Source organism: Coenobita brevimanus, chromosome 51 (genome assembly GCF_032717465.1).
Source record: "Coenobita brevimanus isolate Jiangsu-jjx chromosome 51, ASM3271746v2, whole genome shotgun sequence".
NCBI classification, from domain to species: Eukaryota; Metazoa; Arthropoda; class Malacostraca; order Decapoda; family Coenobitidae; genus Coenobita; species Coenobita brevimanus.
The window spans coordinates 7259122-7265145 of NC_137004.1; positions in this window are offsets into that span (position 1 = coordinate 7259122).

The following is a 6024-nucleotide window of genomic DNA, read 5'->3' on the forward strand; positions in this document are numbered from 1 at the left end:
CCCTATTTCTCATCCATTCATTGTATGCTTTCTTCTTTTGTGCCACAGCCTGTTTCACCTCTTCAGTCCACCAAGCTGTTCCTTGCACCCCCTCTCCGTCTTCTCTTCCTTCCACACACCACATCACATGCTGCACATATTTCTTCTGTAAATATCCTACACTTACCTTCCACGTCTCCCATCTGCTCCAATTCATATTTGCCCAATTGTTCCTCCACTGCTCTCTTATACTCTGCCTTTTTCTCATCCTCTTGTAACCTTTCCACTCTCCTTGCAACTACTCCTTCCTCTCGTCTTTCACTTCTTCTATTTCTCCATCTTCCTTGAATTCTAATTCTGGCCACCACCAAGTAGTGGTCAGAAAATCCACTCCCCCAACCTCTATAAACTCTTGCATCCATTACACATCTTCGCATCCTTTCATCCACACACACATAATCAATCATTGCCTTCCTTTCATTCAGTTCACCACCCACCCTTCTCATAACTCGCAATGTATACCTGTGGATCATTTTATGCCTGAAGAGGGTATTGGCTATCACCAACCCCCTCCCAGCACAAATGTCCACTAACGCACTCCCATTCTCATCTATCTCAGCAGGCACACCCCACTCATCAACTATTCCATTCACCTTCACATTCCCAACTTTACCATTCATATCACCAATCAAAAACACTCTCTCATTCCTTCCAAACTTTTCCATGCACACTTCTACATTTGTCCAGAACTCTTCTCTCACTCTTCTAGCACGATCTTGCTTTGGCGCATACACACACAATCGCCCACATTTGTATTCCAACTTTCAACTTTACCCACACAATCCTTGACCCAACTGATCCATACTGTCTTATGCTCCTCTTCCATCTTTACTCACAACTATACATACTCCTTCCTTTGCCCTCTCATTCTCACCTACTCCTGCACATATACCCCATCCATACTCCCATTCTCTCACACTTTCTCCTCTCCATTTTGTTTCAGTTATTCCACATACATCCACTTTCGCACCCTCAAGCACCTGGACAATCTCTCTCTCTTTCACCTCATCATTCGCTCCCCTTACATTCCAAGTTCCAATTACCATGTCCTTTGTCCGGTCCTTGGTCGTCATCTTTTGGTCAATCCTTGTCCGAGGCTTCTTGTTTGTTTTTTTAGTTAGTTGTTTTCCGGGGAGGGGCACTAACCCTCCGCCAACCCTTTTAGTCGCCTTTTACGACAAGCAGGGATACTGGGGGAGTATTCTTGGAAAACCCCCCTACCTCCAACAGAAAGAATCCCTCAGACTCCCACATAATTTTATATGATGTCAGTATTCCCATATCCACTACAATTGATATCCTAGGTGTTACTCTAAACCTCAACCTAAGCTGGAAAGCTTATGTTAAATCATCATCATCATCATCATCATCATCCGGACCTCCTTTCCCACCCCAGGGCAGGGTGAGGATTAGCAATGTCCAGACAGCACAAAACTTGCCCAATCCAATAGGTCATGCTTCCATTCACTCATTATTCAAGCCCCCGGAATCCTGGCTCTACCAGATATGCCAAAAACATTCACCACATTCTGTAGCTTCACACAAGCATATCAGATTTAGTCAATCCAGATGCTGCCATGCTCACATGGGGTGCCAAAATCTCTGATCATGCATTTCTCCTCACAACATTCACCCAGCCAGCTTGATCTCTTGTCAGTTCCCTAGCCTCACCGACTTCCAAATCTCTCTTCCTCACACATTCATCCACACTATCTCTCCACCTTCTCCTTGGTCTACCTCACCTCCTCCCTCCTTCAAATTCACTCAGGTATACCTGTTTCACCACTCTATTGTTATCTATTCTCTCCACATGACCATACCATCTCAGGACACTCTCTTCGATTCTGGTGTCCACCGACTTCCTCACTTCACATCTTTCACGAATCACATTATTTCGTATCCTATCCACCCTCTGTACTGCACATACATTCCTCAGCAGTCCCATCTCCACTTCTCTTGACTTTTCATTTTCATGCCACACCATAGTCTCATGCCCATATGTTAAAGTTGGCACTAACACTCCCTCGTGTAAGCCTCGTGCAGCTGCAACACTCAAGCCTCTGTTTCTTATCAAGGCCTTCATTGCACAAGCTACTTTTCTTCCTTGAGTCACTCTACTTTCAACTTCTTTTGTACATTTTCCTCTCTTTTCTATCACTGTACCCAAGCATTTGAATTCTCTCACCAATTCCAGTCTCTCTCCATTCACTGTGACATCACACTGGGAGTCACCTTCTCTCTCAATAACCATCACTTTACTCTCTGCATTTACTCTCAAGGCACGATGCTCACAGACATCAGCACAACTCTGCACTAGCCAACCAAGTTTGTGTCCAGTACTTGCAAGCAGTACTGCATCATCAGCATACAACAAGTTTGAGATATTCCATCTATCACCATTCATTACCAACGCCATCCCTCTCTCCATTACTCGTGTTTTTACTTCTCTCATCACCCCATCTATATAAATATTGAACAACCATGGAGACATTACACAACCTTGTCGCACGCCCACACCGATCATGAACCACTCACTTAGATGCTCATTAACCCTTACACATGCTATGCTACCATCCTAAAAAGTCTTGACAGCACCCAGCAGCTTACCATCTACACCATACATGCGCAAACCTTTCCACAATCCCTCTCTGTCTTCTTTGTCGTATGCTTTCTCCAGATCCATGAATACCATAAACACCTTATGGTCCTTCTCACAAGCCTTCTCTGTTATTTGTTTTGCTGCAAATACTTGATCCACACATCCTCTGCACTCCTAAAGCCACCCTGTTCATCACTCACTAGGACTTCTGATCTCTCTCTTACTTTCTCTATAATAATTCTTCCATGTACAGGTACCTTCCCCACCACACTCAATAAACTTATGCCACGATAATTCTTGCACTCACTTTGCTCACCGTTATTTTTGTACAGGAGTACAATCACAGCCTATTTCCACTCTCCAGGCACAGTTTCACTCATCCATGCCTTCTTACATATCTCCAACGTGCACTTCATTCCACTCTCTCCACTACACTTAAGTATCTCTGCATACACCTCATCAACCCCAGCTGCTTTCCCATTTTTCAGCCGCTTCACAGCATTCTTCATCTGTGCGAGTGTCATGTCTCCCGGCACTGCATTCCTTCTCTGCGTACCCCCAAATCCAATCATGTTTACAGCTGCTCTGCTCTCTCTATTCCCATTCATCAGGCTTTCAAAATAATCTTTCCATCTGGTCCTTACTTCATCTCCATGGAATAGTAATCTACCAACTGCATCCTTCACACCATCACATTTCTTTCTGATTCCACTTCTACATTTCTGCACCTCTTTCCCTTGCTAAAAGTACTTCTAAAAAAGTGGGAAATATGTACAGAGTTCCTGAATTCTTCACTGACGAGCTGATGGACACAATATACAAAAGTCATGTGCGTTCTCAGATCAAATACTGTTCGCCACTGTGGAGCGGATGTGGAGTGGTTGCATTAAGGCAGTTGGACAAAATTCAAAATAAAGCCATTAGATTAATAAATAATCCTGCCATTACAAAGGACCTTCCTCCATTATCAGTACGTAGAGATGTTGCTTCTTTAGCATTATTTTACCAATATTTTTACCATAAGTGCTCTGATGAACTTGCTTCAATTGTGCCTCCCCTTCACATTTTCTCCCGAAATAATTGGGCAGCTGGGAGCGCCCATGAATTTACAGTCTCTCCTCCGCAATGCAGAACCTCTGCTTATCAAAATTCATTTATCCCCAGAACTACTACTCTCTGGAATTCACTTCCTGGGAGTTGCTTCCCACAAACATTTAATCCACTTTTATTGAAATGCAGTTGTTATAAATATTTTATGAATAGAGGATGCCTTTAGGCACATCGACTTTTTTTAAAATTCTTTTATTTTTCCTTCCTCCACTGATTATCTATATATAAAAAAAAAGTAATTACCTGGTTTGGGTACCTTGATTGTGGCCATCCCTTCCAAGATTAAGGTGTGTGTGAATTGACTGACAGGAAAATAGATAGGGTACTGGCAATATAGATAGCTAGACAGATGGGGTACCTGTTACAGCTTCCAATCCACTGAACATATTAGCCATTCTACAGCCAACCTCAGTTTGGGGATTTGTTTATGAGGTGGCATGGCATAGTGACTGACTGGATGTGACAATATTTCATGACACATCTTAAGACTGTACTAAAGCAAGTGATAAGATGGAAGTAGGTAAAACTGTGGGTGTGTAAGGTGTAGCAGATGAAATGTTGAAAGCATCTGGGGGTAAAGCAGTGATAATGTGAATAATGGAAGGCCTTAGTCTGATATATCAGACCAATCATGCACTTCCTGTGAAAAGCATGATTTTGGCACAGTTGTTCTATATCATGAAAGGAAAAAATTTTTTCACAGGGCCAAAAACTATCTCTACTGAGGGGGGACACAGCACATATTTGAACTATGAGTGAGTTTTGGCACCAATGCTCACAAACAAATTATAAATCACTTTACCGAGCTAAACTGATTAATATTTTTTTTCAAGTTTGCTTTTCTGGTGGTATTGGTTGTTTTGAATACCAGGTGCAGTTAATACATTATATATGCATATTATACATGTGATAGGGTTAAACTTGACATTTTTCTTTTTAAATTTTCAGGTCTGTTTATCTGGTGATGGTGCAGCATGCATACAAGGTGGTGATGGTTTAGTAGAGTAGATGTAGAATTAACACCATGTCATGTGCATATTTATATTTGGTGAATTATGGCTGATTTTTTGTCTTATGTCAAGACTGAGTTTCTGCTCATGAGCCATGCTGCATGCAGATGTTAACAAGGTGGTAGTGGTTTGCTAAAGCAGATGTAAAGTTCACACCATGGCAACCTGCTCTGAAGAAAAAAGTGACTGGACACTCTGTGCCATTTGGATAAAAGAAATGAATCATCAACCAGACCACTGGCTTCCCAAAAGCCTGGAAAAAGTAGTGAATTTCAGTATACAGTACTTTGTTCGCAGAAACTCTAAGTCAGTTTATAAAAATAGAGGACGTACCAGAACACCAGGAAACCATTTACTACGCTGAGTGGTAACCATATAACCAAATTTTGGTGCCTGCTGGTTTAGTGGGTAATTACAGCGCTCCAATCGGATTGAGCCGGTGAAGGGGTGGTTGAGGTTTATTGCTCATGTAATGCCACTCAGGGATGAGTGAGGCTGGTCACCCTTATCTTAAATGTCAGGAACAACTTGCCTAGCCCCAGCCTCCTACGCTCCTCATGGGGCAAAGTAGGACTGGATGATAAATGAACAAATGAACCAGATATATTCTCTGTAAATCTAAGGTAAATGAAGATAATACAGGAATTGCAAGGACACATATAGCTCACAATGCTGTATGACACCAGTCGTGCAGAAGAAACTTTTCCACAGACAGAGTTAACTGTGCCATACAGAAAAGGAAGTCAGAATCTGAAACAAATGTCCCTCACAAATATACCAGATCCAGGTAAGATGCTTCATGTTACAGTCAGAAGGCAAATAAGGAAAGCTCAAATATTTGTTTCACATGTGATGAGCCTGCCAACACTAAAGAGGGCTTACATGATGTGACAACACTTGAGGTGCATCACAAGGTGGAAGAATGCACTCATACACTGAAAGAAGAATCATTCTGGCAATGATACCAGCTGGAGATTGATAGCAGCAGGGACTAAGTATCAAAGGTCATGCCTCACCAAGTTGTCAAAACGACCTGTGAAAGTTCAAAAAGATGAAGATGTGAAAGTTCAAAAAGGTGACAGTGACAGAGATTAGTCTAGAGCAGTGTTGTCCAAACTTTTTTGCTTATTGTATCCCTTGTAACCATCTACCATCAAGTACCCCCATGAATGATCATCATCATCATCATCATCTAATCCTGTGTTGCCCCATGAGGGACATAGGAGGCCAGGGCTAGGCAAGTTGGTCCTGGCATTTAAGATGAGA